This window comes from Numida meleagris, chromosome 3 (assembly GCF_002078875.1).
Source record: "Numida meleagris isolate 19003 breed g44 Domestic line chromosome 3, NumMel1.0, whole genome shotgun sequence".
Classification (NCBI taxonomy): Eukaryota; Metazoa; Chordata; class Aves; order Galliformes; family Numididae; genus Numida; species Numida meleagris.
The window spans coordinates 102,176,401-102,200,269 of NC_034411.1; the positions used below are offsets into that span (position 1 = coordinate 102,176,401).

Sequence of the window (23,869 nt, forward strand, 5' to 3'; positions counted from 1 at the left end):
CAGACTCTTTGGCTGGGATTTACCCATTAATTTTAAACCCTTTAAAGTTAGTTCTCTAGTCTAAACTAGTCACCAATCTTCCTTTTGAAGTCCAAGCAAAGAGATAAATCTGTCCAGGGAGGAATTCACTCCATTTATCCCAAGCATTTCTCTTCACTTATTGTGCAAGGAAGGACTTGTGTATTGCTTTGCAGAGTGAGGCTCCAGCACTTCATGCTTTCAGCTCACAGTACAACTACTGAAAATACATGCAGCTACTGAATGCACAGAGGTGCATCTGAACTGTCAGTATGTCTCAGTACAGCCCTATATCTGTGCGCACCTTGCTTGTAAATCATCAGCAGAATGAACACTTTTTTTTCACTGAGGTTTTTCTCATAGTCCAAGAGTTAAAGATATTTTTCTGTGATCCATAAGTCAAGCTTCCATAGTCAATGAAGAAATCATTCCTTGACAAGAAAAAAATAGAACTTTTTTTTCCTTTTTTTAAACAATTGGCTATCTTCCCTTCTTTCCAGAGCAGAGAAAAGATCTAGAAAGTTAGAGATGCTCTTATCCCCACGGTTACTAAAAAGCAAATGAACACACATAAAAACACAATCTAGGAAAAAAAAAAGAGTACTGAAATTGAGACACAAGAGAATCCAAGCAGCGTTTTCAACACAAACCTTCACAACCCTATGTTGTCTTACAGTACAATCTTTTCTTATATATGCAGCTGATACACAATTCAATGTGTCATTTTTTTGGATGTGACTGCAAGAAATTCCAAGAATCGTTCAGCCAAAGGTAACTATGAGTATAATATCATGTGTGGGTATAAAAACTGAAACCCCTTATTTTGTGAAGCACTTCACAGAAGATTTGAAAAATCCACCTTCCATTAGAGCCAAATTCCAACCTCAGATACACACTCAAGGCTCTCATTAAAGGCACTGGGAGCCAGAAGTACTTTGTTGAGGGCAGACTTCAACTGATTTCGGAATTTAACCTCATAGAACAACTCTACTGAAACCTTGATTAGCCAAATGGAACAGAGACATGAAAGTAGTTTAGATTAACAGGGTTTGAATAAGTGGGAGAGGTTTTAGTGTTTTGTTATGCACTTTAATAGACATGACCTTAGGCCACAAATCAGCAAGGCTCCTAGGCACATGCATAACATTAACCATACGAGTAGCTGAAGTCAGTGGAACTGTTTGCTCTCTGACACACAGGCGTATGTGAAAGTACAAGGTAAAACTGAACACCAGTTTTGCCTAAGAGGAGAGTGACAGTAACGAAGGATTGCAGATTGCTCAGCTTTATTCTTAACCCTAAATACAAGCTTAAAGCAAGCATCCTGAGGGAAAAAAAAAAGCTAATTTGAGAACGGGTGTCCTATTCAAGCCAGACAAGTAAATGGAGGTAAACCAGGTGGTTTTGGGTACAAGCAGAGAAAAATCTTTGATAGGAACAATTAAAAATCTCTGTCAAGAGAGCTTAGAAAACAAATCCCAGCCAGTCTGGAAGTGAGTGCAGAAATGCTCAGAGGAAATTCATTCTCCTTAACCTCCAGAACAAAGTTGTGAATGTGCACTGGTTTTTATCCCAATTTCCAAGGAAAAATAAGCTACTGAAGAATCTGTCTGTATTCCAGTCATCCTGTCATTTTTGTACCAAGCTGTAAATATGGCAACAGTCACTGAAATCCTGGAAGTCTGACAAAAAGAGCATTCAGACAAAGGTGAAAGTCCCTACAGACACCTTACATGAAGGAAAGGCTCCAACCTGCACCAATGTATTATTAGGGAAGTCCCTTACAAATAACCCAGCTAAAAGGATATCTGTTCAAATTCAGTGTGGGATAAAATCCTGTAGAAAACCAAACTTTATTCGAGTGTTCACTGCATGTTTGGGGAGGAGAGTTTTCTGGGTTCTCTTCTTTTAAAGTTCTGCACATTGAAAAAAATGTGATGCTCATTCACTTATGAATAGAAAAGCAAACAAATCTAATAGCAAATGTTGGCAACCAACCAATATGTGGGAAAACTGTTCTATACTTTTTACATAGTTGAGGATGCAGAGAACCAAGGCTCCTGTTGTTTGGACAAATCCCATGGCCTTACTTGGTTTCACTTTCTCATCAGAAAAGTGAACATAACAGTCACTTGCCTATTTTCCAGAGGTAATGTGGGCATCCAGGCTGGGAGCTGAGTGACTGTCAAAGGCTGTGGTGATGGGACAGTGAACTACCTAGGATAGCTTTGCCATTTAATTTTAGTTTATATCATCCCTTATCCTTAACACCCCAAACTTGCCTGTCCACTGTTAACTACTTGATAAAACATTAAGGAGTAGTATGTGCTAGCAAAGGTACATGGCTACCCTACAAAGGACCTGAAATCTAAAACAGAGATAATACAGAGTCGCAATAAATCAAGCCTCCCCACAACACTACCTGGTAGTTTTTCCCCACAGTGATTAATAATTGTTTCCTAGATGATCACCATTGACTCCCTTACACATTTGGTGGTAGTTAAATGCTTGAGCTCTGTGCTCCCTCACAGCGGCTTGTGTATAGGTTTGCTCCTCCTCACACTGTACTGCAGGATGCAGTCACATTCCCTCCCCATACTTAGCATTCTGAACTTAGTAAGCCACGAGAGTCTCTCACATTGGCATGAGGCATTGGGTACTGCAGGATGAATAATTCTGATCCAGAAGTTTTCAACTTTGGCGATTAGTAAGTAGGGAAGAGCTGAATGCAAACAAGAGCTCCTTGTGGGCATTTCCATTTGCTAACAAAAGAGATATGCGCACAAACTAGAACATACGAAGTTTGGAAAGAATGATTTTTTTTTTCTGTTGTATTATTCTGGTCGTACTAATGTTTTATTAGTAAAGGTTTTAATAAAGTCTATGGGGAAAAATAAGAAAAACAAAGAATCCAATATTAATCTGTTCTGGAAGAATAAACATCTGTGCCTTATGGGACACATACATCAAGCTTGGTTCAGCTGCGTGACACAAATGGCATGTTCAATCTGCCTTCTCAATCTTAATTCCCACTGTAGGGCTATTGCTGAAAATGAACTGGGGAGAAGTGCTATTCCTTTCTACTGTATGTTTTAACAAATATGGGGAGAAAACAGTTATAAAGGGGAAGTGCTTTTGTTATACGCTCATGAGTTGAGCCCCTATATAAGGATTTTTTTGTGAAGCAAAAGCGTGTCAAGGGAACTGGGAGGACTGCAGTGGAAGCAAGTCAGTGTGGGGATATAGCAAATTGATGTTGATAACAACAGAACCATAACAGAGGGAGGCAATGCATTCCTTGTCTGCATGCAGGCTACATCCCTCACTGCCTTCAGTAGAAACTCAACACAAAAGGCAGAGGGAAGTGGCTTGCCTGAACTAAGATGAAAATTGTAATGTTTCCAGTGAAAATAAAAGCTCCTAGAGCTGCAAAAAGAAGTGCTAATGTGGTGATAGCAGTGATAGGGAGGAAAAACAGATGGTAATAAGTACAGGTAACAGAAGCACCCTAAAGAAAAACCATTTGCACTTGAACTGTGCAATGCTGTCTCTCTCCACTACTTTCATTTTGCACTGTCCTTCTGTCTCCAAATTCAAATGCTGCTGGTGTAAATCTGTTGCAGGTCTGCAGCACTGTGCTGCTCACCAGGGGGACCATATCCGCATGTTTGTGACCTTTCTTCCCTCATCATGGCTCTCTAGTCGAGGCTGTTTGCATCACTGATACTGCCTCAGGTTTTGGGGACAGTAATAATAAAAGGAAGTAAGAATGAGGTGTGTGGAAGTCCTGCCAGGCTGCTGCAGAACCAGCATTCTGGGGAAAGGGAGCAGGAGGAGGGAGGCATGAAGGCAGCGCTGGCCCCAGAGCCTTTTCCATGAAAGGCTGGAACAGCAGCTTATCACTGTCCTCAAATCTTTGTGATTATCTGTGTACAAAGGGTTTCCCTTTTTAGTATCGCTTTCTTCATCTTACATATCAGATGATGCTTCATGACAGAGAGCACTGGTTGGAAAAGCACTCACGGCAACTGCTTTTTCTTTACCTTGGACTCGTATGGATCTCAAGCAGTAGTTAGTTCCAAAGGTTATGGGGAACCTGACTATTTGTGCTTGGCCCTATTTTGCTGCTGATAGCACCTCACAGAAGAGTGAGATGCAAATGTAGGAAATCCACCCCATGGGCAGCTAAGAAAATAACTCCTAAATTGGATTTTGGTACAGCCTCACAGAAATTTAGTGAATTATTGGTCTATATAATTCTGTGACACCATTCAAAGGAGAAAACAGTTAGCTCAAGCATCTATTTCTTAGGTAGGAAAAAAATACAGCAGATATACTAGGTCTAAACAGGATTTAAGAAACTGTAGAGTTGTTAGAAAAAATTCTACACTGGCAAAAATGTCAATGAATTTTTATGATATTTGCAGAACATGCAAGATCTTAGACCTTCAGGCTACATCTGAAACATTTTATACAATAAACGTACCCTGGACCATTTTCTTGCTCAGGGGCCAACTGGCGTATACTGTTCCACATCCATCTCCTCCAAACCTTCTGCTCTCCAGATCAGGTTGGCTACAATCAGACTGTCCGCGGGGAATAATCCTGTCCTAATTCCTGAAATGCCAAGGAATTGCTCAGGATAGCACTAGTCAGCATAGGTTGAAAACATGTCACAGCCTGCTCTGAATAACGCTATAAACAATAAAGCCCCAGTGTGCAGGGGAAGCTCCTGGCACGGTTTGATTTACTAGTATAGACATATCCAAGGAAAGTTCAAACACAGATCTTATGCAGCTTTACTGGATAAAGCAGTTTCAAAGAAATGAAACACCCTAAGAGTCCTGATTCTCACACTGAAAAGTGTGATCTCCAGGTGGAAAACTGGTTGCACTGCAATGAAGAAGCCTCTGTAAGCAGTTGTGAGGCCTTCAGGATGAAGGCATTCCAACATTCTGTACAGCATCATAATACATCGGGGTAGTACTGCACACTGCTGACATAGATAACATAACATGTGGAGTTAAACCATGGTTCCTAGTTTAGCCATCTACTGATAATGGGAACGCATACCTGAGCTCTGCAGTTGTCTCTTAAGGAGATGTTTTCAGTTTTGTTTTCTGGGAGAAAAAACTAAAGAACATACAAAGCTCCATGTCCTGAGTGAGCTGGGCACCCTCATAGCAGAATTTCAGATGAAAGTCTGAAATAACCCTGTTACTCCCAGAAGTGTAATCCACATCACCTGCCTAGAGCACGTCAAACTTGTCTGCAGAATTGCTAAGTCTCAAGTCCATAACTATAGGATAAGCTTCCCACGATCTTCTTTTCTCAGAGAGATTTTAGAAGGACACAAGGGTCACAAGCTGTTTGCAGAGAAATGTACAGAACACAAGAATTTTCATTTCTTGTGTTCTGTATGTTTCGAGCAATGGCCCAGAACTGGCTTAAGTTACTGCCAACTTCTGTTAAGGAAATGGCACTGTAGAAATAGGGTCCTTCACACCAAGCGTGAGTTGGACTCCTGTATGCAGGATCTTTTCCAAGCAGAGCCCCATCCTGCCACTTCCCATCCATCTCACCAGGAACACACAAGTGCTATTTGTTTTCCTCCTTTTCAGCCTGCATAGCTATGTTTTTTCTGGCTTGGATCCACAAAGGGAAAATATAACAAAGGAAAAGTCAAGGACGGATTATAGCTCCGAAAGAAATTTAACGACAAGCACATTGGCATTTTCTCTTTTATTTTTACATTTCATTTTACCAGTTTCATTACAGCCTTCTGCTAGGTAACATGCTGGATTTTGTTTGTTGCAAATAGCCAAAACCTATGATGTGTTCCTGTACTGTATCACTCTAATACTTCTCAGCCCCCACCTCTTGTATTTCCTAGCTGATCTTAACAAAGAAATGTCCAAATGTTATAAAGTGGTTTGTGCTGATTGTTAAAAGCTCTTTTTAAAATAAATTTTCTTCTCTCATCTCCCACACCATATGCACTTGGAGGTGTGGTTACATTAGTTCACAGGGAACATAAAGAAATGAGATGTGGCTGAGTTTTTAGAAAAGGATAGTACATCCTGCCTAGAGGCCGTTTTTGTCATGGAAACTAGGATTATAGGCTATTCTCCTGCTTCTTCTTGCATCATTTGAGACATTAAAGTGAGATATCTAAATTGGAGCCTATTTTTCATCTATAACCAACAGATGCAGACACGCTCATTGCCTGTATAGGGAGCTGTGTACGAGCCCCTAGGCAAGTTGATCCGGTGCCTGAAGTTACGTGGAATGAATCCAAGCTGAAGGTCTTCATTTTGCAGATTGTATTATTTTAATATGATTAAAGCATCTAAGGCACGGGATATGTATTTTTTCCCAACAACTGGAATAATAGAATGGAAAAATAATGTGATCTTTCAGGATTAGGCATGGGTGCTTGGAAGAAAAGCTCATAAAGTCCTGGTGAGACCATTCTAAGAACTTTGATAAAGAGGTTGGAAATATATATATTTTTAAATAAGGAATGGAAAAAAAAGCTATAAGAACATTTAGATGTCTGGAAAGATTGTCTCTCTCAACAGTTCATTGCTGAATGTTGTGCCTTTTACCCATCTACAGTGAGCTATGTTACTTATAGCCTTTAAGTAGATAGATTTCTAGCATTATATATAGAGAAAAGATAGGTAGAAGAATATGCAATAGTGTAGAAGAAACACAGAAACATGAAAAACAAACAAACACTGAAGAACATGAAAGTGTTCTTTCTTACCAATTTTTACAAGGCACACCTGGATCCTCCCATGTCTTGTATAAGCCATGGCTAATTGATTAACAGTGAGATATTTCTCCTTAAAACAGAGCTACAAAACAGTGATACCATTCACTGACCACCTGAGGGTCAACTAACACTACACAGTAGTAGAGAAAGGTAGGTTAAGTTGGGGTTAACACAAAACACAAAAGTTGGACAAGGGGATACTTCCGAAGATACCATCCAAAGCCTGAGTCAACAAGGTGATTTGCATAGGTGTCAAACCAGGTTCAGAGAGCTGTTCTCATTGTCAGAAACTACAATAGATAAACTTGTCTTTCCTACACGCATACAGACCATCTTTCCCATAACATCCTCATACCTGTATGTTTTTGTCCTCTTGAAAAGTATTTTAGGACCACCCTCCCCCAGTACCATTAAAGAATAATCCCTTAGATCCTGATTAGAAAACACTATCAATTAAATTAACCTAGATGTTTCCATCATTACAGTTAAGCAGTTATTTTTCAAACATTCCTCTGATACACCATTTTCCTGTTTAAGAGTCAAGAGTTCTTTAGAGGCTCACACATTTCATGGATTTTTATTTATTTATTTTTTTACAGGATTGACTCTTTTAACAGAAAGATTGTGAAAGGAAGCACAAGCCTTACTACTATGAGCATGCACCTTTGTGAAAGCATTTTACAAGTCATATTCTGGGCCTCCACCATTATTTCTTTCACTGAAAAAAATTGTTTATAATCTTGTTTCATTTCAGAAGTATGTTCGTTTTGGGACTAAATGAGCTAGTATCATTGGAGAACTGGACACTTTTAGGTAATGCATTATCCAGTCCCCAGAGAACACAACAGTTCAGCTTGGCCACATGTCAGTCTATCATCAACAGCCAAGAATATCTCTCTGGTACAGATCTGCCCTTTTCTTTCTCTGCCATTAAGTGCTGGTTGAAGCTGGCAGATGTGTTTGTGTCAAAGATTTAGCAATGCACAACAGCAGAGAGGTAAGGAGCAACAATAAGCTATGACAACCCTCATATAGAATTTATTCTCCCCTTGACCTGGAGCAAACTTTGGAGCATGCCACAGAACACCTTCATCTTGAATTATTAATCATTTCCAGTGTTGAAGTGTCTTGCTTCACTTCACTTATCAGCATATTCATTTGTTGAATTTTGTTTATATCAAGGCCACCTGGTTCATAGGAATAAACAGTCTTTTTACTCAGTGCATAAATATAACAAAGCAATTTTAGCTTTACATTTAGCTTAAGTTCATAGATTCTTTAGAATCAGCGATGAGTGTGGAATGAGAAAAAATGAACCCTATTTCCTCTTCTATTTCAAGAAACCTACTGAAGTAAGAAAATGACTGTTCCAACAGAATTTTCCACATTTCTATATATCATTTTAATTTACTTATTCAAATAAAGGGCAAGTTAAACCCTGTTCTTCTGACTTTGCAATTACATACATGAAAAAGGAAATAAGAACAATTACATATTTCAATGCAAATTGAAAAAGGCAGGACATTTCACATTATAAATACCTTTAGTCTCTACATCACCGGACATCCACTTCTTTTGAAGGAGTTTTTCTGTCAGGCCATGTCCTTGAAGTCGTCTTCCCAATTAAAGAATCTACAATAGTGAAAAACAGTGCTGTGAGAAAAGGTTCTTTTATTAGAATAAGTCATCTGTTCAGTACAGAGGAATTTTCATTTCATAACATCATATAACTCTTCAAGGCTTTGGTGCTTAATTCAAGGCAATTGTGCCAAAGCGTTCCTGGAAATTACAGAGATCAGTGAAAAAGATTTCATCACCAGATTTAGAGATGGTTAAAGCTATAACAAAAGTAGAACAATCAAGCTGCTAAGTGAATGGAGTATGTTAGAGTTCTCAGACAATTTTGTACTTCTCTGAAATCTCACAAAGAGGAATTGTGAACAAAAGAACGTGTGAAGAACTGGAACAGAACCTGAAGGACACAACGAAATATGTACGGATGTATGTGAAACAGGTTATTCCAGACAAAACTAATTTCTCTCTTTGTTTATCAAATAAATATTTTACAGATAAAGGAAGTCCTCTGAGCTAATCTATTCAGATTTCACAAAGAAAAAAAAGAGCCACATTGGGGAATACTACTTAAAACAGACATAATAGATGTGGCAATTTTTAGGTGGGTAGTTTTTTAGCTGAAAAGAAGATCATAAACATGTCCAAAAAAAAAAAAGCAAATTGTCACTGTTGTCCTTTCACTAAGCATCCCTAAAGGTTAAGTATTGAGACTTATTTTATTTCCAGTAGTCATTATCTGAAATCTGTCTTAGAGTTTCAGTCAATAAAACTAAGGATTTTGCCAATGCAAATTTTCCTACTGAGTGATTTTGTCCTGAGTGAGAAGTAGTAGAAAAAAGGATGATAGTTAGCAGCAGTAAGTCACAGGTGAACAAGGGTTCTGCTTTGGGGCACCCAGATTAACTGGGATTCTAAGATTGAGAGGCTGAAGCTTCTCTTTTTTCACTGTGTAAAAGCCTGATAGTCCCTAGATTACAGTCTAGATTTCTAGAAATAAGTTATAGCTATCAGTCAGACTGTACCTGTTAGACCTGTACAACAAAATCACTTCCGTGAAGCTGTAGATTCATCGGCTGGAAATGTCTAAGATGGGAAAATTCTGGATGAGTTGTTAAATTGGCAATATTAAGTTACAGGACGTAAAAGAAGAGGTATTTCAGGCAAAGATAGGGAAATACAAACACCATTGTCAAAAGCAACATCAGGAAAACATTAACTGTACTGTCTACAGTTCCACTAACCCAGAAACAAAGTTTTAGTTCTTGACAGGTGACTTATGACTGGAGAAGAAAGAAAAGGACAGTCATTAGGATTGTATGAAGAAAAGAAGAACCTGTCTTCTAAGAGGAAATTAAAATATTTTGTTTACATAGTCTATCAAATGATATTTTAGAATGGCCTGCTCCATAATACATTAGAAGAGTAAATCCAGAGAGGAGTAAGTACTACCTAAACCTGAAAATCAGTGCTACCACAAGAAATAATTAGCAGCAAATACATTACATCTGGCAAGTAGAAGAAGGTCTGTGGATGGGCTGGTTTTCTGCAAAGGTCTTCCAGTAGCAAGAAACATAGCTAATTCCAGGATGAAGTTTAATCCTTTTATGAAAGGTTGGCTGGACTATCAGTGTATGAGGCATTGGGAGCCAGAAGTTTCTTGCAGGCCTATTTCTTTCTTTCCCCTCTACCTAAATCATAAGTGGTTTCTCTAGAATTCTTTAAGCATGACAGCAAATTAATGGATAAAGAAGAAACAGATGATATTATTTATGTGGATGTTCTAACAATGATGATAGTGACCCTTACAGAAGACTACTATGTAAGCTTCACACTTAAAACAGAAGATGAATAGTAGGATTTACCAAAATTTTGTATTTCAGAATATAATTTCCCATCAATGTTCCTTCTCTTTTATATCTGAAGTACCCAGGAATGTTGATAAACAGGATACTGGACTAGATATGCAACTATATTTGTAGCACTTTGCCTATACGGCAAGTTATCCATTCTTACATTTCCAAAGGTTATACAGCTGAAATTTATTATCTTAGTCTTGGACTCTTTGCTCTTTCTGTTGTGATTTTCTCTGACATAAACCATAGCAAAAGAGCCTACATGATTTCAACACTAGGAGATTGCAAAGTAAACCATTTTTACATACCATGTCTGGTAACACTTTAAAATAATAGCCCAGTTAATTAATGATGAACTACAGTGAATATTCTTATACAAGTACATATGACATTCCTATTAGTGCCAAATGAGTTCATCATGATTAATGTTATTACAGTACATACCAGTGAAATTCATAAAGGCCATTATGCTGAATGGTTACCCAGCACCAAAAAGCACTCCCCTCCAGCCAGCAGCCAACACTCAATAAGGAAGATGAACAAAGTTCTATTCTAAGATCTGTGGAGCAGCATTATTGTCAGCTTGGTATGAGATACAGGCCTTTAAAGGAGATCTTCAGAGGAACCTATTCACAGACAGGCATAGTGGTTAACACGTTTAAAATTCAGACAAGTAAAATTAGGTGCTGCAAGGACTTTTTTCCTGTGCAGGTAAAGCCTGTGGAGCATTACATGTTCAACCTCTTTAGACATCGGTCTTTCCATGATGAGTCTCACTGCCCCATCTTTGCACAGGTTGCATGGCAGGGTCAAGAAACATTGCCTCGCTCGGGCTGGTAAGGGCAATGCTTAATGCTCACATTTCACAACATAAAAGGTAGTATCTACAGTAATGAACTCAATAAGTACAAAGCATGGGTCAGAGGACTGTCAGAAAATAGTTCATCCTGCTAATCATTGGCAGATTTTTGGCCTCTACTAGCTAGCACTCACTCAGACACCACACTTGCTTGGTTCAGAGGTTAGCACAGTCAAGGACCACTCGTTGCAAGCTGTTTGACAGCAGCCACTCTGTTTTCAGGGTAAGTCAGCAAGTTTAGGTGTATGCACACAAGCTATATGACACCATCTGAACCCAGCACCAGGAGAGTCTGTGGTCCTTTTCTCTGCCTCCTGCAGATAGAACCAGAACAGTTGTGCCTTCTAAGACCTATACCAACTCCAGGCTACTGCAGCTGCAGAGAGTGCTTTTGGCTGTTCCACACTGCCAGTTCATAGCAGAGCTCTTCTGGGGTTTGCATCCCAGATAGCACCAACAGTGCCACAGAGGAGCAAGTGCTAAAGCTCCAGGAAACTGGAAATGATTGACCAGCAAAGTTCAAAGTTGTGGATAGATACGCTTAGAGGGTATCTTCTTCCAGCTCACCTAGAAAATTGTCTTCTCTTTAGCTGCAGGTCCTGGAGCAAAGCTCAAAGCCTTTTCACACGTCAGGATAGCTGAGATACCCTCTATTAGGCTCCACAGTAGTTGATATAGTAAGACTGATGTATCCGAACTTCTGACACTAAAACTCTGTCTGTTTAAATGATGCTAAGAATCAATAGTTAAGTTCAAACAAATGACTATTTTTCCATCTCAGCATTCCTGAGGCTCAGGAAGTTGATTTATCAATTGTACTGAAGCCATTATTAGAAGCGCTGTGTTAAACGAGTGCAAATGAAGATGGAGGAGGTATGGAAATAAGGATATTTACCTTTGGAATAGCTAGAATTTCAAAGAAAACTGATACTAAATCTGGGATATTTTAACTGGAAATGTTGCCAGTGATATTAATTGTCCCCATTATTTATACTGAAATGTAATTAAGATAATTATGAGGGGAGTTTTCTCACTGAAATAAGCTTAATGGAATAAAAAACAAAACTATCAAGAGTACTTCACTGAGTAAAAAGTAGATCGTCTCAAAAATTTTCCATGTAGAAGCAAAATAAAACCCTGTGAAACAAATCAATGTTCTACTAAATAAAAGACATTCTTCTGAAATTGTTTCCCATTAGTGTTTTCTTACCTTGTTTTGCATTCTGTAACACTTGCCATTCACACCCGAAATTCACTTGTCCAATCTTATTTTTTGTGGTTTACCATAACTTTTGGTCATGTGCAAAAGTTACTACACTATCAAATGTTTAAGCACAAGTTTAGCTTTTAGCTGGTGAGTATTTCCAGTGACATCTGTAGCTTTAATCACACACTGATTATGAACACATGCTGAAATACATGACTTTTGGTAAAGTTTCTCTTCAGTCTTCTCTGCATTTCCTCTCTGTTCAGACCATATCGAGCCTTTGGTTTCTCCATGCACTGTGAAATTTCCTGGCAGGCCTAGGTACAATACTGGGGGTTAAACCTCTAAGAAATAATTTACTTGTTACTATTCAGCTAACCCAGTAGGAACTGCCAAGTAAGACTCTTTAAATTCTCAAAACCTCAAAACCAATTCTCTTTATATCTCAGAGCACATATCACCACCTTCAGGACCTCCTACATCAAGATTATTGAAAACACCCACCATCCTCTTCAACATTTTGTTAATATCCAATATTGCAACACCATAAAATGTGGTGTCTCAGGTCAGGAGAACCAATATAACCTTAGTGCTTTATTTGTCAAAACCAGCTAACAAATTGTAAATAGAAATGAATCCATAAGTCATACCAATGGTCACGCATATTCCCAAACGGCATTTTGGAGTATAGATCTGAACACAAAATCCTAACCCATCAACATTCCTGAATGAGGTTGTTATTCACAGAAAAGGGTGCCAGCTGGGGAAGCTGATCTAAATTCTCATCTTGACTACTAAGTCACTGATTCATTCTAGCCCATGCGTGGCTCAGTTTTCTCTAGGGCAAAGCAGAGGTGATACTCTTCCATTTAAGTAAACTGCTATGATTACATAGATGATCAGGTAATTGTATTATTTTTAGGACATACAGCGATGGTGGAGTCACATAATTTTTCAGCCTAAACAAATAATAAAAAACAAACTCAGAGGAGGGACACATATTCCCAGAGTTAGCAATGGATTTGACTCCCAACAGTTGTGCAGCTAGTGACACTGCCTATTAAGAAACTTGCCCTGAATTTCCCATTTTAAGTCATTGTTCAGAGCCCCTTATCCACAGTTTAACAGTTTTGATTGTTTTGTGCAGTAGGTGTCCATCACAAGCTTTCTTTAATTTTCAGCTACTATGGCTAACAGTTCTGGGAAATGACAATAGGGAAAGATGTATCCGAAAACTCTTTCAATATCACTATAATTTCTTATTTCTTTTTTTTTTCATTCAATAAACTTGAAATCCATATCTATATATAGATTATACATAGATATATATGTATAAAAGAGAAGTTTGTATATTAGGTGTGATTTTGCAAACTCAAGGAAAAAGAAATGGTTGAATAATATGATTCAGAAAACAGTCTGCATTTGTCTATACTTAGCAAAAATAGCCTCACAGTTAACATTACCATCTTAGAAGTCTGCATCCTCTTTGAGCTTTTTAGTCTCCTCATAGTTCTTATTTATACATGGCAGCTTCTGTAGAGCAAGGGAAAAGATCCCCCTTACCCTTTTGGAGAGGATAAAGCTGGGCTACAAGTGTGTTCTTCGCCTCAGCTGCTGAGAATGGAAACTGAGAGCTCACCCCTGAAACTACAGTAAGGTAAAACAGCTCTGGGGGCAACTTAGAAAGAGGCTCCAAGAGACATGCCTCATGTTTTTCACAGTAAATAACGCAAAAGAGCACTTGGTGCTCAGGGACTCAGGTGGCCTCAAATTGGGCATTTAAATTCAACATATATTTTATCTCAGTGTCTCAAAGCTTTCATGGCAATGCCACTTGTTACCTGAAAGGAGTGTGGGGATAATTAAGCCTCCTGCAGTTTAGACACAGGAAGCTGCAGATTTTAAAGTCAGAAACAAGAAGAAAGTCCATAAGGAAATTAGTGATTTTGTCTATATGGTTTGAATAGGTGTTTAGCCATTTATTAATGAATAATTCTTCCCTGACTCACTTACTTCCATTCCCTCCTCTAGAAGTAGCAAAGGTGTTACTGAAACAAAGCACACTGGCATGAAATTAGTGACTATACCTTATATACATAAGATTTTACTTCACATCGCATGGACAAGCAATTTATGAACACTTGAGCATTTCACATTGTAACCTGAGTAATATCTTTTTAATATCTCTTTGGGCAGTTAATTTGCATTTAAACACTTCAGTGCATTTGAGAAAAAAAAGGAATTGTTACATTAGTCAGGCTTTTCCTTTGATAAGTAGGATTTTATTTTCTAGTACATACAGATTTAATACTAAGTTAGCATTTATTGACCATTTTTCCATACTTACACCTCCATGTCAGGCCACTTATGAATTTATTTCCAAAGGAAAGCTGCCCAAAGTTCAACCATAGCAAGCTTTATAAAAAATTGTGGAAAGCAGGAATTAATTCTGACACATCTGATCAGCAATTTGTGGCATCATTCATCTCAAACTCCCCAGACAACTGAAACCAACAAAATATGATAATCGTTTTTAAGTAAAATCTTCAACTGGAAATAATTTTCTATCTTCCCCAGCTCCTTTACCCACCCTTCACCCCCCCAAAAATATAAAATATTTTACACAGCAACATCTTTAATCTCTTCTTTTGTCTCCCTAGCACATAACACAGATGGGCTGCGATAGGAAAACCTGGCCACAGTCCACTTCTCTCCCAAAGAATGAGAAACAAAAATGATTGAAACTAACCCAACCTGCTCAATGTGCTAGTTTCAAAAGAAAGCAGCATAAAATATTAACGGTTCTATTTTCTGGCTGTTTTGGTTTGTGTGTTATTTTTACTTTTGCTGTTCACATTGTAATAATTTAGGGCCCTAAAACTGATCAGAGTGGCTTCAGGCTAATCAGCATGGGAGAGTGAAAAACTGCCCTTCTCTCAAAGAAATGTGATATGCTGTAGCCCACGCCAAAGGCATCTTCTAATCACATTCACATTACGGAAATGGAGGGGAGGGGGTTGCAGGTGAGAGTGTCTGAGGAAACAGAGGGTAAAGAGAAGTAATGCAGAGGAAAGGTGCCTGCATCCTTCCCTTCAGATTAAACGGATGGAGAGTGACAAAGCGAACATAGCCATGTATCGCTCTAAAGTCTAAAATCAAGTGGGATTTATTGTCTTCTCAATATTTTTGAAAGAAGGATATGTGATGAAATTACGAGTTAAAACAAGTAAATCAATCCCTTGGCAATGATGAGCAAATATTTCAAAAGGGTGCAGTCCCTGATGAATATAACAAAGTACATTGGTTTTATCTACATTTATATTTATCTGCACTCTAATAAAGGGTTCCTTTTATACTGAGCTATTCCTTTCCTCTTGATAGATAGCACAGTGATTAACATTCCTTGGCAAATCTTAGAGAAGTTCTGGTGTCAATAAAGTCTCGCTAAATTGAGTTGAGTTCAGATGATAAATGCTTCATTCTTTTGTATCCCAGTTCCGTTATCCATCAGGCAGAACTACAGTTGGCAAATAACTTCCCTCAGGTTAAAACACCAACATCTCCAGCTCCCCTCATCACAGAGTGCTTGGTTATGTGAGTGAACTTGTCCTAAAACACTGAGATACCTGGTAACTACACACAACCTCCAAGTTTTAATGTGGTTTATGTAGCATAGGCCAGTTGTACAAACAAGCAAGTAAGATTTAAAACATATTCTATTTTGAATACCACAGTTTCCTTAAGGGCAATTTAATGCAGCATATTTTTCAGATTTCCTGTGTGTTGCATGCCACTGTGATGTAATCTAGCAAGATGCTCCAAACTGTGACAGACATTTTCAAATGTGAAAAATATGTTTCCAAAGAGCAAGGTTACTATCACACCAGACTTCAACAACCAAGAAAAGCTGGTCTGACAGGTTTCAACTACATTTTGTACCATCTCAAATCTCTACGGGCATGTAACTCTGGTAATGTGTGCAATATAAGAACCTAAATGTACTCCAACAGAGACAAACGACCATTCAGTTACTGAAGAGATCACACTCCACAGTATTAAGAACAGTGGTCAGCATCTGACTGCATGTCATCTGAAAAGTTATAAATCAATAGGAATACATATAAAATGTAAGCAATACTTCTGCATTCAGTTTAGCAAGGCTTTAGTTATTGTGTCACTAGAGTGGAGCACTCAAGGCAAAGCCGAGACTACTGGGGAAGAGAGGAGTGAGCTGAGGTGGAGGAACTGTCACCCACAAGGAAGGATTGAGAGATCTGGCATCATTTAGGATAGGGAAGTTTGAAGAAAAGGTCAGTTTTAGATGTTGGAAAGTCTGAGGCAAATATGTCAGTAATAATCTGCTCTCCTTGTCTTCTAGAATGAAAAATAATGGACTTTAATTGCAGTAAGGAAGATCCACATGAGATATTATGGAAAATTCCCTAATGATAAGAGTAATGAAGCACTGGAATACATTTTCTAGGGAAGCTGTAGGATCTCTGGAGAATTTTCAGAGCAGGTTAGGTAAGCATCTGGCAGGAATGACATAAGCTTAGTTGATTCTGCCTTCAGGCACAGGACAAGATGGCCCCTGGAGGTCTGTCTCATACAGCTTTTTTTTTTCTGTGAATCTCCATTTCACAACCCTGCAATTGAAGGCATCCAAAGTACCATGTCTCAGATAAATTTTTTTTTTATGCAACACCTGGACTTGGGTCTTTGGGTTAGCCATAACCTCTTCATTTTAATTTTGATGGCCTCTTCTAATTGCATTACTAGTAGAAGGAACAATTTGAATAAGATTCATAAAAATGTAAGTGATGAAGCAAAACAGCAGGTTTTGAAGGACTGTTATAACACAGTAATTTCATCAGAGACAAGAGGTTGTCACACAAGTCAGATGTTTTCAAAGCAAAAGAAAAATGCATCTTACTAAAAGTATGAATAAATAAGCACTGAAATAAGGTACCAAGAAAAATGATGGATTGTTCCATCTTGAAGACTTTGACTCAAGACTGTTTTTTTAGAAACTACTATAATCCAACAAATATTTTTGATTCAATATAGAAATAGTTAAACTAATATGGCTATGTTATAGAAAATATCATCTTTTTGTCATGTAGGTACTTAACTCTTTTATCTTTCTATCTTAGCATTCTATCTTCATGTTCAAAATTATTCATATTCCATAATCAAGTCATCTCTGTGTTATGTAATTGAACAATATTTTTCTTGTCTACTGTCAGTGGTTTACGGGCGTTCAGCCCGGTTCCGTGACAAAGGGGACGGGGGATCCACAGGCCCACACCCCGGGAAAAGGGAAAAGGGAAAAAGGGTAAGGAGATGGCCCTGAGAGCAAAGAACAGCGGCAACAATCTGAGGAGAAACAAACTAATTTACTAAATAAGATATCGGAATGCAAAACAACACACTATAATACAATATAATTACAATATAAGCTGATAAATCCAATACAGAGAGAGAGAATGTCCCAAAATCAAGGTAGGCCTTACTCTACTACCGACGATAAGACGGCTGGAGAGCGAGGTGCTGCCAAGACGAGAGACGGCAGAAAAAGCGACGAGGTCTCGTGATCTGCAAGTTTTTGTACTGTGAGCTTTTATCTTTTCCCTCTGGCTGGAAATGGTAACAGAGGAGCAAAGTGCCGTGGGGAATGTAGTAGTCCTTCTCTTCTGAGAACCAGGTACATTCACTACATGATGTTATGATGTGGAGTACCAATAACCGAAAATCATAAAACCATGACATCTACAGATGTTGATTTTTATCATAGCAGCTCTTCTTTCTAAGATAGTCGGAATGCTCACAAGTAAATTCTGCTAACACTAACAAGTACATAATTTCAAAATCCTTCAAAATTTCTAGATTCTGAAACAGGGAGAGCATACCATTTTCTGTTTTGTTTTTTTTTATAACAGCCTATTACTATAATTAGCTGACATTTCAGAACAATAATCCTTTTTAACATAGAAAAAGAGACTTACAGCTTTCAAAATTATTAATATGGAATATATCAACAAATTCAAAATACCTTTCTGATCATTTTGACAAATGAAAAAAATCAGTCAAATGAAAGAAAAATTAACAGCTTTGATTCCACAAAGCATATTTTTCTAAAAGTATTGTTAAATGTTCCTATACCTTTTGATCTTTAATTTTCCAAATTAATCATGTACCTGGAAGTCTTTCACTCCATCTTATGGCTGCTTCTTTTCTAAAATCTCCAATTTATTATCTTCCTTTTCAGAAAGTGAGTCACAGAACTCATCACAATAGGCTGGTACAAAGCAGCACAGAACAAAAACAAAAGGATATCTCCCTATCTCTGGCTCATTTAAACAAATTATATTTTATTGGACCAAACAATCCGGATTACCCTGAGTAATCATCATAGCAGATCATACTGACAGTATTTGTGTCGTTCACAACTGTTGTCAGCAATAGATCCATATTCATTTCCAGAGCACTGAAGAACATTTTGCCTGGCTTTGGAGTCAGAAGCCACCATTCTGGAGCTCTGCTGAAAACATTTCTGTTTGATAAAGGCACCTACAGACAAGCCTTTTTAACTTTTGTCAAGTGGATCACAGCAGACTAAATGTTCACTTTGTTGGCATCATGTAGTACTGATCATTTAGTTGGAATAACACTTGGAACAGATTAAAACACTTTATCCCACCCTTTGTACTGTTACCAAAACTGATTTCATTTGTTGTTTCAAAAATTTAAACCCAATTTATTTCCTCAAGTCATTCATTTGGATCTGGATTACGTTCATATGAAAATTAATTTCTTGTTAATTGAATGCTGTACCAGATTGTCCATCATTTGAATGGAAGGTGATTCCAGGTAAACCAGCCTACGACTCTGGGTCATCTCAATTTCACTATCTGATTGTTGTCACAATATTGCAGTTCTTCCTCTTTCCTGGAGTTTCACGAGATTTTGCAACCTATTAAAAAATGAACATCTGTGAAACAGAAATGTTTTCAGCCAACTCTTCCAGAATTCTTAGGTGCAAGCTAGCCAAGACAGATGATAGAAAAATATTTACCCCTAGCAGATCTTGTCCGTTGCCTTCCTTCAGTACTGATGAGCTTGGAAGGTGATAAAGTATGTCACAGTGCATATTTCCAAATGGAGATGGGAAATCCTTATTGCTTCTGTCTTTTTAACTTCACCATTGTCAGTTTTGTTGTGCTCCTCTATATTAAGCCTAACTCTTCCCTAAGGTTTCTTCTGTTCCTAACATCCTGAGCCCTATCCTGTCACCAGGATTTTTTCTATCATAGGATCAATTTCTCTTATCAATTAAACTGATTTCTTAGTTTCTACTTCACACAGGTTGTTTTCACCTTTTCCATTTCTTTTTCCTCTGTATGTCTTATATCTAGGGAAGATTATTTTATCCTTTTTTCTCCACTGGATTAGAATTTATTTTAGCAAATTACATCCTTTGAATGTGGAATCAAGACTTAGTAGCCAAGCAATAAACTCTTGCTGAGGAACTCCGTATTCATTCATATTTTTCCAACCCCATTTTCCTCCAGGGCAAATTTATTCATCACTTCTCCCTGGCTTCCACAAATAAACCAGTTGTTGGGACTGTTCTCTTTTAATAAATTAAGTATAAGTTACATAGTACTTGCAATCAGACCATGATCATCAGACCCGTAGCCACTCAAGGCTGCTGTGTAGCATTTAATTCATCTATATCTATCAGGACAACATCCAGCATAAAATTACTCATTGTCAAACCCAGTATGTTTTGTGTTAGAAAACCATCATCTGTCATCCATCATTTTTAGGAGCTTTACTACCCTCTGCATGAAGTGGATCTTCCATCACTGTATCCTGGACTCGAGTCCCTCATGACAATTATTCTTTCTATATATTAAAGACAGGTGTTGCTTTGGCTGGATTCAGCAGGCTGTAACTGACTTATATTAGTGCACAGTCCTGGCCTTTGTTAATTAGTATGTACATTCACAGGCATTCAAGACTGTACATTTCAGATTTCCCTCTAGCCTCCCAGATTTCAGAACTTCAACCCACTACATTCAACCTTTTAGCTATTTGCAACTTTGAGGCATATTTTTCATATGGATCTACAGAAAGCTTTAATCAGAGAGAAAGGAAGATTGTTCTTTCTTGAATTAATGAAAAGCACACATGGAAATCAGCTTGTAACTATGAAAAGGCACATTTTACACCTCTAAATGAGTTACTTTTAGCCATTTAATTCATAGCCTCTGAGACCTTAAGGGACCATTAAGATTTTCTCTCCAGCCCGATGAATAACACAGGCTATTGAATCCCACTGCCTGTCTCTCTTTGGATCAGGTTTGTTCCTGACTGAAATATTTTAATGGGTCTGATGATCTTGGTAAGTTGGTAATGATTGCTTTGTACCAACTTTATCTCCATTGTGGCATGAAAGAACAGACTGGAGATCAAGTATTGAAAGGTCGGCATCCTTTCTTTAAATTTAGGTCAGCTAAAAGTATACCTGGTTACTGTGCTCTGTTTCACCCCTAGGGACTCCCTCTAACAAGTTTAGATTAAAGATATCTTTCTATATATATGATTCCAAGTGTGACTCCTAAATTCTGCCTACATTATGCTGAGGATTTTGTCCTCTAATACTGTGATGTTTGACAAGAAAGAAGTTCTTTATTAACGAGGAATACCACCAAATCAAATGTAATTTCTGACAATAGTTTCCTATAAAATCTCTTTAGCGTTCTTAACTGGAATTACTATAATTCACTTGAATATTATTTTAACCATAATATAATTGTACAGCAGGAGCCTTGGATCCCTACATTCAGAATAACTTTTTTTAAATGCCATGGATTTGTACATTGGAACAGCATACATTTTTGACAGCTTCTTAATTAAAAAAGCCTGCAAAGCTACACCATTTCACATGCTGAAGAGCAATTTTCATAATTATAATTGCACAGAAGCATGCACATGAACTTGGCAATCCCCATCTACACAGCTATAGATCAGACTAAACTTGAATTGTTAAGGCTCCTTTGCATTGAACCAAGCCAAAGGGAGCTGTGAGACCTAATTTTGCTACTAAAGCTGCTTATCTGAGATAACACCCACTAAACTGTTAAGTTTTGCAGCAACTACAAGTTTCACATAGGGCAAGAACAGACATAAATAATATTCAGAAATAAATAACATTATTCACAAGTATTTTTCATGTTGGAAATGGTAATGCCTACACTGCACATGATGTGCCCAGATGCTTTAAGCCCAAGTTAGTACCACCAATGAAGCAGCAAGAAGATGCTTTGCTTTTTCTGATCACAAGCAACAGGGCTGTACCAACCACCATGATCTGGAGCAACATTAAGGTGTTCGTGCCATGAACTTATGTCCGATTCACGCTGGCCAAGAACAAGGAAAGGAATCACATGGAGACCACTTCAATGCTCCATGTCTGAAAGCACCAACTATGTTGATGTGATGGGCCCAGATACACTGGCTTGAGAGCCAGACTGCAATACAGGTTCAGCACAAAGCATCCAGAGCACCCCAGGGAGTCTGGCTGTGCTCATCCTGCTGTGGGACTGAATCCAAACCCTAATGCTATCCATCCTTGTGCTGTGGGTAGGAGCCTAACGCCCTGCCCATTCCTCTCAGCTAGAATAAGTCAAGTCAAAACCTAAACATTTGCAAAGCTGCAAATCTTTGCAAAGCTGCAAAGCTTTTGTGTAAATTAAGAAGTTTAAACTGCTTCTTACAATGTCATTTGGTAGTGATAGATTTCAGAGTTGAGCTCTATCACATCCCATGCTATTCAATATTTGTATGGTATTGATGCAGTGTGAAAACCCCTAGTGCCCAGAGGTTACAAGATACGCAGGTATGAGGCTATCACAGCATGTCAGATATTCTGCTCACCCTGAAAAATGACATTTTTGTTTCCCTTCTTAACCGTGCAAGGAGTCTCTCTTGGCTCTCTTAGTTGTTAAATTTTCAGTGAAGCAAATAAAATAAGTGAAATTTCCAGAAACAAAAATATCAGACCTCTCATTTGTACCCTACAAGCACAGCAAATCAAGGTCATGGAGCACTGCCAAATGACATTTTTTCCTTTTTCACAGTTAAAATGTGATTCAGCACTGATCTTGGAAGGAAAAAGGCTACCAATGAACCAAACTGCTGCCAAAACTCAGATATGAAAGCAAAATATCTTAAGCAACAGTACATTGAGTGAACTACTGCAGAGGAAGTCCCAGTCAGATTCTCAAGTGTAATATTCCTAGATGCTCCCTGACCCATCTCCATGACCCACCATATCTACTCCTTTGCTCTGTCTTATTTCTGCAGCAGACAGCACACTTTGAAGCAGAGAAGTCAAATAAATAAATAAATAAATAAAATGATAATATAAATAAATAAATTAAATTAAATACCCTTCACTTTGAGGTGAGGGTAAGCATTAGTGGGACTGGGATTTTCTTAGAATATCGCTGTTATAACACTTCCTACAGTAATATACAGAAGCTAGCATTTTAATACTTTACATGATTTTCACTACCTTGTCTGATTTTCAACCAACTGAATAATAGATAATACTGCTGTTAAAATTGTGTGGTAGTCTTTATAAAGCAGACTGTCAAGGGTTAGGTGTTTTTTGGACTTGAAGCAATCAAACCTGTAAAGAAAAGATGCTCAGCAACACCTCACAGGTCTTTAAGAAATTCCCTGCACACTTAGTCAATCTCCAAGTATCCCTGTACCCTCAGGCATGCAGCTCTGCTCAATGGGGTCAGCACTCCTTGGCTAGCAAGAAGTCATCCTGTTGGTTCACTTGCAGCTCTGAAAAGCAGATGCTCACCTATCACAAACATATAAGGTATCATGGGAACACACAGCAGGATGCAGGTGGTACTCCTTAACCTATCCAAGACTTCCCTGCATTTCACTGGGGTGTTTTGGATGATGCATGGGTCAGGAGTTGGTTTCAGGTCTGTAAAACTCTTGAGAATCTTCCAAAATTAACCCTGTTCCTGAAATGCATCACCAGCATCCTAACCTCACGCATAACCTAACACTGATTTCTATTTGTGATGATTTAACTAAATTCGGGGCAACTGCAATTTATGTTTTTAACAGCAGGTTTATGGAGATTGCAGAACTGAGCCTTCCAAAATCAGATAATACAATTCTGAAATCTGTTTCTAGGAAATTAATGTGTCTTATTGCATGAAAAAGACATTTTAGAAGTTCATGAAGACAGAACTCATTGCAGTGCACTGTTGGCTGACCTTCATATGCTTCTTCTATTCAATGCCCCAAAAGGCATTATATGCATGTAATTTCCAATATGGGAACAATTTGAGATGTAATTAGGCAAATCTCAGAAGGTTCCGCCACTGATTTGTTCATTCTTTCAATATTATTCTATAGGACACACCAAAAACATTACATTAGGTTCAAGCAGGGGGCAATTAAGAAAACTTTAATCCTGTTACAAGGGTATGTAAACATATCATCACTTCATAATGGTGTTATTATACTTTACATATTGGGCA

The 23,869-nt window shown here is 38.1% G+C and overlaps 1 protein-coding gene across 16 annotated transcripts in view; it reads right to left on the reverse strand.

Moving 5' to 3' along the window:
- The window catches only part of TTC32 (tetratricopeptide repeat domain 32), a 124,203-nt gene that overhangs the window by 21,826 nt on the left and 78,508 nt on the right, over positions 1 to 23,869 (reverse strand). For all 16 annotated transcript variants that reach the window (XM_021389690.1, XM_021389688.1, XM_021389691.1 and 13 more), the window contains one exon: positions 8,338 to 8,428. The gene's annotated coding sequence lies outside the window, so the exon portion shown is untranslated. The remainder of the gene's footprint in view (positions 1 to 8,337; positions 8,429 to 23,869) is intronic.